This window comes from Panthera uncia (assembly GCF_023721935.1).
Source record: "Panthera uncia isolate 11264 chromosome A3 unlocalized genomic scaffold, Puncia_PCG_1.0 HiC_scaffold_11, whole genome shotgun sequence".
NCBI classification, from domain to species: Eukaryota; Metazoa; Chordata; class Mammalia; order Carnivora; family Felidae; genus Panthera; species Panthera uncia.
Window position 1 is genome coordinate 19,515,025 of NW_026057578.1, and position 12,937 is coordinate 19,527,961.

The 12,937-nt window shown below is 43.8% G+C and overlaps 1 long non-coding RNA gene across 2 annotated transcripts; it reads left to right on the top strand.

Moving 5' to 3' along the window:
• The first annotated feature begins 1,289 nt into the window (after positions 1 to 1,289).
• Positions 1,290 to 12,420, top strand: LOC125936602 (uncharacterized). 2 transcript variants are annotated; one of them, XR_007462069.1, is made up of 4 exons: positions 1,290 to 1,597; positions 10,261 to 10,470; positions 12,120 to 12,249; positions 12,319 to 12,420. It is a non-coding gene; the product is annotated as an uncharacterized LOC125936602 (long non-coding RNA). The 2 variants fall into 2 exon arrangements; XR_007462068.1 differs by having other exon boundaries at positions 1,294 to 1,597; positions 12,120 to 12,221.
• Positions 12,421 to 12,937: the final 517 nt, after the last annotated feature.

Genomic DNA, 12,937 nt, shown 5'->3' on the forward strand with positions numbered 1-12,937 from the left:
GTATATATACTATATATATAATGTCTCTCTCTATATTCCTATAACTTGGCTTTCAAAAACACACATAAGCACTTACATCATTTTTTATGATAGTTCCATAGTATTCCATAGAAAAGACATCCATAATTTTTTGTGATCTATTTTAATAAGCTAGAATGAAGCCAATGTATACAATGTACAATAAAATGTAATTTCACATGTTTATCTTTACAGATTTTCCAACTACATGGCAGTTAGGAGCGTAGTTACTGCTGTCAGCTAGATTGGATTGCTCCCATGCATTTGCTACGTACATCCTGTGTCACCCAGGGTAAGTCACAACGTTCTCTCAGCTTTATTCCTATCTGGGAGGAATCCAAACACACAGAGTACCTACCGAGGAGGTTTGTGGAGAGGGTCAAATTAGATCACTTGTGAAAAAAAGCTCAGCATATCAGAAATGTTCCATAAACATTAGCGGTTAGTATTATAATCCCCAAACAGAAAAAAAAAATGCCTTTGTCAGGCCATGTGTGTTAAAGAAAATAGAAGGACTCATTCATCATAATCGGAGACTGTGCTCGAGCTTTAAGAAGTGCTTGGTGGGGCTGTCCAGTTTCCCCAGCACCATTTATTGAAGAGACAGTGTTTTGACCTTTGTATATTCTTGCCTCGTACGTCAACTATACTGTGATTAGAAAAAATATATACATAGGGGTCACTGGGTGGCTCAGTCGGGTAAGCGTCCGACTCTCGATCTTGCCTCAGGTCATGATCTCATGGTTCAAGAGTTTGAGCCCTGCGTCGGGCTCTGTGCTGACAGCGTGGAGCCGGCTTGGGATTCTCTCTCCCTCTCTCTGCCCCTCCCCCCAACTCTCTTCTCTCTCTCTCTCATATGTGTGTGTGTGTGTGCTCTTTCTTTCTCTCTCTCTCAAAAATAAATAAATATTAAAAAAAGAAAAAAGACATAAAATTCCCAGAAAGAAAAAAGAAAATTCTGAAGACAGAATGATGAACAGTGTGCATTTAAAGATGCAGAACTGTCAGATGAAAGCTGAGAAACAATTTATTTCGCTAAAAAAAGAGAAGCATTTGCATGGTCTTTACATTATTTGAGCACTGACTGATAGGCTAGCATTAGTACAGGTGTCGCCAGGTGCCTTGGGTCAGTTAATTGGTACAGAAGGTCCTTCTCTCCCCACTTGCAAGGTTCCTTGCATGGAGAGGTTGAGTCTGTTTCTCACTTTCTTGTATCTGGCTAGAGTGGCCCTAGCGACCTTTGTGACCAATAGAATGCAGTGGAAGCAATTTCCTGGACTCAGTGACCGTGTCACGAGAAACCTTAGAGCTTCCACTCATGGGTCCTTCGGAACGCTCACGCCGGGGGAAGCCAGCCGTCACACGAGACGTATTCCCAAGTATTCTGGGCCCCCATGCTGTAGGGAAGCCAAACTAGTCATGTAGGGGAGGCTGTGGAGAGAGAGAGATTCTTGACCAGTCCCCCCTCCGCTCAGCCGCCCCACTGGTCCCAGACCGAGAATCACACATTCGAACAGAAAAGCGTTCGCATCTCTCCAGCCCCAGCCGCCTTTGATGGCTCCTGCTCCAGCATTCCTAGGTAAGAACTGCTCAGCTGAGTTCAAACACCAAACCGTGCAAGGTAACAACAAAGTTCAGGCCAGGACGTGCCAGATAGCAACAACATGGTACAAAGTTTAAAGGCCAGACCCGGGCATATAATAATGAAGTTCAGGGGTGGTTTGTTACAGATCATCAGAAAGGAAGCATAGATCCGCATGAAAAGAAGGCCACTCCAGGGCTCCCCTTTCCTATCCTCCTGCTCAGTGTTTCAATCTCAGTTCATTCATCCACTACGCAGCAGGTTTTGATCCAAACTACAGAGTATCTGTCTCCCCTAATGCCAACTAGTAGCTTTACAAAATAATCGAACGTGTTGTTCCCGTATGTCAATGCAAACAATTTCAAATTCCACTACAGAAGAATTTTGTTTAGAAAAATTACATACAGGTTAAATATCTGTTATGTATGTCAGAGGCTGTAGCTGTGAGAGTTCTTATAATTCATGCATTTGTATTATTTTAGCCACTAAATCTTCTGCCGAAGGAGATGCTTTCAAACGTCCGTTTTCAAAACAGTCTCCCCCTAGTCTCTTCCATTCACCTAACGGACACTTTGTCCCCCATTTAAAAAACGTAGCCTTAACCTTGAAGTGAGAGATTATAAGTATCAGTACTGTAAGCATGGTTGTTATTATTATTTAATAATCTGGTAGGTGAACTTACACTGAGAGGTTTTGCCCTGGTAAGGGGGGAAAAAAAGTTTGGTAAACTTGGAGCACCTGTCATTTAAGAAAGATAAATAATAACCTTGAATCTAGCAGCTCCTGTAAATCCTTTGCTATATTCTAAAAATCACTTTTAATTGGCACGCTCTCTCTCATTACAAAGGTAAGTATTATTTTGCATTTTAAAGATCTTTTTAGAGGCACCTGGGTAGCTCAGCAGGTTAAGCGTCTGACTTCAGCTCAGGTTATAATCTCACAGTTTGTGAGTTCATGATAGGTTTTCTGCTGTCAGAGCCTGCTTCATATCCTCTGTCCCGCCCCACCCCCCTCTGCCCTTCCCCCTCTCCCTCTCTGTCTTTCTCAAAAATGAATAACAACATTAAAAAAATTAAAGATCTTTTAAATTAGGCGTGCCGATGACAAACTATAAACAGTTTTGCGCACCCGTGACTTCAAGTTTTGTCTATTGGCTTTCCTAGTGTCATAACAATCCACTCTATGAATTTCATGTCTGTACCTATCTCTGTAAGTTTACTTGGGATTTTTAAAAAATAAATTCCAATCAATCAGTCACTCTACTAGTAACTTATAGTTATTCCAGAAAACATTGGTTTCACGGCGAAGTCATCTATTGCTGAAATATTTTTTCTCCATTACATGTATTCTTGAGTGTTTTTCTAAAAAGTTCATTCTGTGTTTCATGTGGCAAATTCCATAAGGAAAAAATGTTAGAAGCATCTGTACTTTTACCCAACTGGATAGCAAACCTCACACACCAAGAAATTTCTTTTAGCACTTGACTTTTCAAATCTTCAGCGAGGTTTTCTCTGTATCTTCTAGCAGAATCTGCTGACAAAGGAATACATTTTTATTTGTCGCCATATTGTTTTCTGCATATTATTTCAGCTGTTTTTCTTGTGTTGGGGGAAGATGGGATATTTTCCCCAATGCCTTTTTGGGAGGTGGGGGCTTTGCTAATAAGCAGTAAAACTCAAAATAGGCTTCTAAACATTTCACAAGAAGTTAAGTGAAATTTTGTCAAGTACTTCTTTGGGTGTTGAATGATTTTAAACATGGCTGAGAATATATGGTCTTGTTTCCGTGTTCTGGATGCTTAGTTTCCAAATGCCTTGAAAATTGTGCCTAATGGTGCCAGCTTTATTGGCTATCTTGTAGGTGACAGATTAAAAGGGAAAGAACCCAAGGGTTACGGAGGCCGGGGTGGGGGAGGGGGTGCAATTACGATAATCTAAGCAGAGCTGATAGAATTAAAATTGAGTGAGAGTTTCCAGGATAAAATCTCTGACAGTTCTAGATATTTTTATGTAGAATATATGTGATTACAATAATAATTTCTATCATCCGGAAAAAGGCATTCTGAGATTATAAGAGACAGGTAAACGGAATTCAAATCTTCACTCGCTCGAGGATTATGAAGAAGAAAACAAAGAGGCAAAAGATATTAATTTCGTAATGAGGTCACTGCAGAGCACTGACCGAGTGGGGCAAGGAGCAAAACATCCTGGGAAAGGTTTTAAAACTCTGTTCGCCTTTATCTAACCTTTTCAGTGGTTCCTGCATCCACGGCACTTTTCTTTCTGAACCCCTCAAAAAAGCAAACTTGTAATGTCGATGGCCCTTTACCCACAAGCGTCCTCCTGATCCTTTTTCCTTGGTCTACCTGTCATCTCTTCCCTGGATCTCCCTTGTCGCTTCAGTGTATATACCCTGCCGTCCTTCAGAGAATGTTCTTGTCCTCTGATCTTCAAAGAAGGACCCAGGAAGCATAGGGCAGGGGGGTGGGGAGCAGTGAAGGGAGAAGACAGCGTGAGAATTCTCCCTCGGAGCAGGGCAAGGGAAGAGGCTGGGTCCTGTCTCGTATTATTTTCATTTTCCTTTGCATTGTCCTAATAACACACATCCTTGGAGGTCGTAACCTTGATCCTTCTTAGAGAAGAAGCCTGTGATTTAAGCAGCTGTGGGAGAATGAGGTGCAAGCATAAAGAGGAGCGGGGTGGGGGGGGGTTGGGGAACAGGATGTAGGGGCAGAGCAAGTGAGATCACCTAAGAGTTTTATCAGGTAGGTCTTTGGGGGCTGAAAATAATGTTTGCCAAGCGAATATAACCAAATCTCTTCTCTCGTTCTCTCTCTCTGTCCAAACTTCCTCCCTCCCTCTGTCTCTCTGCCTCTCTCTCTTTCTTCCTCAAGGAAGAAGAGAATCATAATAGCCAGGGGAGCAGGGAGGGTCCAGAGAGCTCCAAAGCAATCCGTGGCTTCCCGTCCCACTGGTTCACAGCCAGAAGGAATAGTTCATTTCTTAACGATCCCGGCCCCCTTCCCGCACACCTCTCCCCCAGCCCACACATGTCTGTCCAGTCCCATCCACCCATCCGTCCTTGCTTTTTCCTCCCCAACGAGCGTTTTCATTATTAGGTAGATGTAGAGTCTTGCCCAGCTCGCTTCTTATTTCTAACCCCCATTCCCTCCCTTGCTTCCCCTCTCTCCGTTTCTTTTCAGGTTAATTTATCTGATTATATGCAACACACTGCAGCCATGTTAACACACCAACTGAGTTTGCACTTGGAGGCTTGGAGGAAAGATTACCATTAAAACGTGACTTCCATCCACTCAGCTGAAATTACTATTGATTGCCAAAGAAAAATATTTGTGCTGTGAAGCTGGGAGCTATGATGTTGAACCATATTAACATAATGTTAGCATAGCTACGGGTGTTTAGTAGCACGCAATCAGATTTGAAATGAACGTTGATTATAGATGGAGATTAATGTTCACATATTCATAGGAACACAATGAGAAGAGCAATTTCCTTTCTACTACAGATCAATGGTTTCCCCATTCAATTATACAGCTGTAATAATTGCATTATGCTGAAATATTTCTTAATGGCTAATTTCTTTCCTTTTGTGTGTGTGTGTATGAGATCTTTTGTCAGTGATAGCTTCTGCAGCCCGAGGACAGCATAAGATGTTTTAATCACTGGTGTCGTTTTGCAAGCTTTGACCAAGCCAGTAATTTCCCCCCCGTCCCCCATCTTTGCTATCCTCTCTTATTATCACCCAGAATCACTTCCTGGATGATTGAAATATAGGGAGTTGCCTCAAGTCTTGTTTTGTTTTGTTTTGTTTTGTTCTTTCTTTCTTGTTTAGAGAGTGAAGACAAAACCCGGAAACCTATGGGGTCATGCTCACTCCTTTCTGCACATTTGCTGGGGAGAAATTGACAAAGACACAAAAACATCGTGCATAGGATGCCTCCCACCCAAAGACTCTTGTTGTCTCTATATATAAATATAATTTTGGAGCCATTCAGTGATTAAAAAGCAAATGATAAAACTAGTGTCTTCTTCAATACTCACAGCGAATCTTTGAGGACTGATGTAGCATGGATATTTATATTGTAAAGATAAAGCATCCATAAGACGGTGAGCCTGCCTTTTCTAACGATAATGATATCTTCCTGCTTACCCTGATATAGCTCAGAGGAAGCCTAGCTGGCACTTTCTTCCCTAAATGAGCGCTGTCTTATGATAGTCTCACAATGTCCCTGTCTTATGCCCTTCTCTGTTGTCCTGATGGAGAAGGCTGGGCTTTCTCAGATCTGTTTTCTTGCATCCGTGAGCATGAAGCCTTCTTCAACCTTAGTTGAACTGAGTGTGATATAGTGGAAAGAAGTTCAGATATAAAGATCTGCCTATCAATGGTGGTCCGAAGGGCATTGTCCACTTTTGTGCCCTTTGGCAAGTCATTGACAATTCATGGCCTCAGTCTTTCCTCACTGGAGAGTAGAAAACGTAACACCTAACTCACAAGGTCCCCAATCTAAGGCAGTAAGTTTAAAGACTTAACTAAGGCTTTGGAGAAAGACCCACTTGGCGTAAATTCTCTTCCTATTACCAACCCCCCAGCTGATCTCACACAAATGCCTTCCCATCCCTGAGCCTCTGTTTTCTCATCTGTAAAATGGGTATGATAATAGCTCTGCCTCAAAGCATTATAAATACTAAGGGAGATCTAATAAGGCACGCACTTACATAATTTTATTTTCTATCATCCTTATTTTTATTGAAAATGTCTAGAATGAGGTGGCAAACAGCTTCTCTTCTGCCTTTTATGCTTGAGGAAAAAAATAGATGTGGGAGCAATAAATATCATCAATATGGTTTTCTTTCCTGTATGCCATACTCTATTTTGCTGGCCTGCTATGTACAAAGAAGCAATACGCAGATACAGATTTCGTCATCAGGGATGTTTCCAAGTCTTGGCCATCAATTCTCTTTTCTAAAGCCTTTTGAAAAATTTTTAAGTTTATTTACTTATTTTGAGAGAGAGAGTGAGTGGGGGAGGGGCGGAAAGAGAGGGAGAGAGAGAATCCCCAGGCAGGCTCTCTGCTTTCAGCACAGAGCCCAACGTGGGGCTCGAACTCATGAGCCGTGAGACCATGACCTGTGCCAAAATCCAGAGTCAGATGCTTGACTGACTGAGCCACCCAGGTGGCCCTCTAAAGCCTCTTTTAAGCACATTCCCCAGGGAAAGAGATGGTTTTTGCTCCCTGTGCCCTCCCAATGGGGTACAATCTGCACGGAAAAAAAATACTTCTGATACACAGCAATGAACAGGATATTAGAATAGTATCTAGTCTGCATATTTTTCAAACACTTATTGTCAGGGAAAGCATATAAACCTAGGAAAACTGGTCCAGAGCAGGCAAACTGGGCCGGAGATAGTCTGGGGTTTGATGTGCTGTTCTAGGTAGTGGCAGGTGGTCCCCAGGAAAATGGTTTCTTTTCCGTGGCCCCACCAAAGGCCAACACCACAATTTCAGTTTCTCATTCCATCACTCAAAAAAGAATTTATTGAGTGCCTGCTGTATGCTAAGCAGTGTGCTCAGTGTTGCACATGGAATCCTGAGCAAATAGGCACATTATCTATTCCTATGGTTCTTATGATCTAGAGAAGGACTACTAAGCAATCGTAGAAGTAAAAATGAAATTGCAACTCGCATGAGAAGAAGTTTGTATAAGAGAAGGGAGAGATTCAGAAGCTAGGGAGACGCTAAAGGAGTGTCTTAGCTACATAAGCTAAGACTGGAAAGAAGAACAGGAGTTAACTTAGCGGGGCGACAGGGTGGGGGAGGGAGGAAGAGGTCTTTCCAGTTAGAAGGAGGGATGCACATCCTTTTTTATAGTCTATCTCCTTATCTCCTTCCTTTTTTCTTTATGGCACTGTTTGCCACCTTATACATTTTGTGTCTGTTCGCTACTTTTTGTCTTTCTTGGCCCACCTCCACAAGAATGTAAAGTCCTTGAAGGGAGGGACTTTGCCCATGTTGACCATCTCTCTGACGCCAGTGTATGAATAAATGTGCAGAGGGCCTGGGTATTGAGGGAACACGGCCCACAGCGCACAAAGTAGGGCTCTCCCAAGCCCTACGTCCTTTCCCAGGGGGCCCTTGCTTTTAGGTGGTTGGATACTGGGTCCCTGTTCTCAACATCCAGTGTGGTCTTGTGGGCTCATGTACTTAGCAGAAGTGCCTTCTCTGGCATGGGACACAGATGTGTTACAGTGGGATATAAGGACACAGATGTGCTACAGTGGGACACAAGGACACAGATGTGTTACAATGGGACACAAATGTGTCCATGGTTGCAGCGTGGTCGTGTGGTTTACTCTCCGGGATGGATTCTATCTCCTAGAGTCTGTTTAAACCATAGAGGTCCCTTCCTCTTCACAGGGACTGATGTCCAAGTAGGTCTGTGATGGGTTTTTGCCAACACAAAGAGAGAACTGATGCGAGATTCTAGAAGGACTTCCCAACCCTTAGGAAGAATGCATCGGAGTAGAGGGTCTTCCTTATCCTCTGAATGGTTTCATGTGTAGATGTATATTCTCGAACTGCCTGCCCTTGAGAGGCCATCTTGAGGGCAGAGTCCATACGGTGAAGATGGGATAGCAGAAAAATGGAAAGCACTTGAGTCTTCGGTGAAGCGATTCAACCTTTGAGTCTACCAAATGTAGGGTAGGTCTACCTCTGGCTTATTTATTCGTCCCACGAGGTCTTCTCTCGCAACTGAAAGTGTCCTTAAAACTCACCACATCGGTTACTGACATTGGATACCATTTGGCCTCCGCCCTCCAGTCCTTCCTTCCTTCCTTCCCTCCTTCCTTCCTTCCTTCCCGTTTGGATCCAGATGTGATGTAGCACTACATTTATACCATTGCCGTTGCTCGCTCCCTGAAGTGCACACACTCCTACACGGTCTTTGTAGGAGATAAACAGACACACGCACACGCACACAGACACTAATCCTGGCTAGGCTGAGACTGCACTTCGTGTGCATTCACACCTCAGAGAATCTCTGTTCTAGGAGCTTAAGACCTTCAGACCACCTTCCAGGTTCCTCAGGTCAGCTGAGAGTCATCGTTTCAGCCCCACCGAAGGTGAGCAGCATGGCTTTGGGCAACTGATGGAGCCTTTCCTAGCCTCAGTTTTCTCATCCGGAAAATGGGGATAACAACCCCTCGCTCAAAGGGTTGATGTGCCATGTTAATTTATAGAAAGAATTTACACAGAATACACAGCTTAACGCTCAATAAATGATGCTCTTCCGGGGAAACTCAGGCAGCAGTGTTCTCATTTTGCCTCCTGCCTCAGCCCTTTGAATTGGTTCAAATGAATCCCTAGAGGTCATAACTCATGCTTTTATTCTCCTCTGTCAGAATCAAAATGAGATTTATGTATGTGTGAATTAACAACCCCGTTGTTCCCCCTCAATATCATCTAGTAGCAAAATCTTTGTGAAAGGGGCCCATTGTAAATAAGAAGAAGAGAATTGTACATTTCTATACCAACTTGTGGACTGAACCAAACCACGAGATTCCTCCTGTGTGTGTGTGTGTGTATGTGATATGTGACATATCGTATATTACATATATTACCTCGTGTGCGTTTCTTTCGGTTTTCTGTTAGAGATTCTGTTAACAAGAATTGCATACATTTTCTTCTCTATGAAACACCCATCAAACAATAGCTGGTATTCTGCAAAGGGGCATGGCCAGAAATTGCTAAGGGGAAGGAGTGAGAAGAGAAGAGAGGAGACGCAGCAAATGAACAGGGTAAATCTTCCAGATTAGCAAAATACGCACAATGACAAGTACCTCATTAAAAATCTAAAAATCAGAAGTAAATCTATGCAGCGTCCCAGATTGGTTTGTCTGCTGCCGGCGGTTGACTTCTTTCAAGAGGAGGATGTAAACTAAATACAGACCAGCCTCGGCCTTGACTCTACCTGCTTTTATATCTCAGGCCGGGGATGGCGATTTCCGGGAACAAGGCTCCACAGGATGTAAAGAGTGGTGTGGCAGAATGTACCCATTTCAATTGATTTAAAACTTGACTGGGGAATTGGGTAGACTGGAGTTATCTTTTAGATCCTGCCATGCCCTCCCTCTTATCCTTGACGAGTGACTCAAACTTTCTGAGCCTCAGTTTCCACATCTGCAAAACCCGGGGTGCTCATGGCGCCTATGTTGTTCCTTCTGTTTGTGAAAAGTGGGCGAGGAGGGCTGCCCAGCTCAATGTCTAGCATACGGACAAGACCAGATAACAGCGCTCTGCACGATCATCTGATGGGGAACTTGAATTATCTCTGCTTTACAAAAGAGAAAACTGAGGCAAGGAAGTCAAGCCAGCCCATCCAAGGTTATACATGATGTGAGGTGAAGCCTGGACTTGGAACCAGGCAGTCTGGCTCAAAGTTTATCTTCGTAACCGCCAGGCTCTGCATTCAAGTATTAAAAATAAGGGGTGGGCTTTTTTCCTTTCTTTTCTTTTCCTTATTACCTGTAAGTGTAAAGATGAAATAAATATCATGTAAGCCAGCCAGAAATTGCGGGAATGCTTTGGTCTGGCATTTGAGGCCGTTAGTTCAACAGATTATGCTTCATTCACCCGACAGTTGCAAGCTCCATATTTCCCAGTCGAGTCCCTGTCCTGATGGAACAGCTACTTCCCAATCCACATGGAGCCCTGCCTTGCTGAGCTGCCCTCATCTCCCTTTGGCCTCTCAGTGGCTCTGCACGGCTCACCTTATGCCCGCTGGAGCCAGAACCCATGATGGAGACAGATGAAGCCACGCTGGAGGTCTTCCAAAGGGGCAATCCCAGAGGTAAGATCATCAAGGTCAAACCAGAGGGCATGGGGTCAGTCCAAATACCAAATGGGAAGGATACAGCTGCACGTTGGAGTAAGGGCTAGGAAAGACCAGAGGCACAGGCCATCCAGACAGAGAAGAGAGGAAAAGCTGGCAGCTTGGCCCTTAGGGGGAAGGGGCCCTGGACCCTTGGAAGGGGCAGGTGGAGGCACGGAGTGGACCCACCCGTTCATGCCGCGCACACTGGGTTTGTTCCTATCCTGTGCAACATCACACCAAGCCTGGATTGGTGATGATACTAACGTGTTGGCCGATAGAAACATACTTTCTAAAGTTTATTTTGAGGGAGAGAGAGACAGAGCGCAGGAGCCAGGGAGGGACAGAGGGAGGGAGAGAAGGAGGATTCCTAGCATGCTTCTCACTGGCAGGGCTCCCTGGAGCCCAACGGAGGGCTTGATCCTATGAATCATGAGATTAGACCTGAGCCCAAACTGACTGAGCCACCCAGGCGACCCAAGAAACATCTGATCCATCTCAGGGTGTTAGGATTTCTGGCTCTGGTGCCACAAGGGGTGAGGAGAGGTAGGCCCGAGATGGGTGAGGGCATTTGGAGGGGGATAAAGGTGTGAAGCCTGGAGTTCAGTGGTGTAAGGGATGTATATGCCAAGCAGCACAGAATCGTCATAACCCAAAAGGTATAGTTCCGTCTACAAAGGATCCATAAAGCATCACTAGAGATATTGTTATTTGAGGACACAGCCCGAACGTTTTACTGGACTACAGATGCAAGATTGATTCTAAATTTGTACTTGATCAAACAACCCGAATGCCAGAAGTGATCTTAATTTCAGCTATCACCCTGCCAAAGCTACTCATTTAATGAGGAGGAAACAGTTTCAATATTAGAGCTCCTGTGTTATTTAATTTTTTTTAATGTTTATTTATTTGTGAAAGAGAGAGAGACACAGAGAGAGACAGAGTGTGAGTGGAGAAGGGGCAGAGAGAGAGAGGGAGACACAGAATCTGAAGCAGGCTCCGGGCTCTGAGCTGTCAGCCCAGAGCCAGACGTGGGGCTCAAACTCACGAACCACGAGATCATGACCCAAGCCAAAGTCAATTGCTCAACTGACTGAGCCACCCAGGCACCCCTCTCCTGTGTTATTTTAAGGCAATCGGTGGCAAACTTTTCTAAAAAAGCTAGATCATAAATATTTCAGGCTCTGTGGACCATATTGTCTCTGTTGCAACCGCTTAGCTCTGTTGTACTACAAAAGCGGGCATTGCCAATATATAATGAGTGTGGCTGTGTCCCAATAAAACTTTATTTATAAAAACAAGCGGTGGGCTGGCTTTGGCCTGGAGAACATAGTTTACCGATCCCTTTCCTAAACCGTAGCAACCTTTTAAAAATCGGTTTATAACATAATTTTAATAAAACATCATATTATAACTTCTATGCTTTAACATATTGCAGATTACGCATTACATAATCTATTTTAGTAACACAATATAGTAAGAAAGATTACACCTAACTATAGAAGATGCAGGCAATAATTGAAAGCACTCACTTCTGTTCCACATCTGATAGGAAGTATCAGCTATTTAAGAGTTAAAACATTAATCCCTGGTTATTTAGAAAGGTAATTTTCTATACATTTGCACAGAGGTATGGAATTTGACCCAAGGCTTGATTTTCTGAATGCGGAAGCACACGGCATGACCATCAACTTGAAGGAAGCTGGGAGCAGTCAGCTTGACAACCCGAGGTCAGAGGTCATATCTGGAAAGGCACAGGTAAAATTTAAGACTTTATTACAATTGAAGGGCAAATTACCTTTCTAATGATGTGCCTTCTTCCTACAGGCAGAGAGGAATTCATGAAGATTTCTCGCAAGATCCAAGAAGCTTTTTTAAAAAAGAGAGTCTTTGGGGGCTCGTTTTGGTTAAATACTACAGTAAGAAATAGGTGCCTTCTTTTGGCTTTGTATTTCCTTTTGTTTCCACCTCCAGCTATCTGTACTTTGATCTGGTCCACATGTCAGTCCCAAGACTGACATCACAATGACAAAAGCTTGACTGTGAGTGAAGAACACAGCCGAACGGATATATGGCCGCAAGCATTCCGTATCCAAGGGCGCTCGGAATGTTCGAAAATGTTCATCACTTCTTCCTATCCTTTAGCTATCAGTATCACACAGGAAGGAATCTGGTTTTCCTCCTTTTCAGAGACAGCCTCACAGCCACACTGAGATAATGGGTTTCACGTGGAGTTTTCTGGGCTGTGGACAAGGGGAAGGCTTGGGTTTAGGGTGAAGAGCCTGTCTTGGATTTTGGAGTGGAAATGTTTGGCTCTGTGCCCTCGTGCTACAACGAGCTGATTAGGGGACCCCTCGGATCTGAAAATAGAGCCCTTTGGCGTGATTAACATTAAATGAGATAATAAATGGGAAGCACTGAATCTGGTTCCTCAAACCTAAGGGTC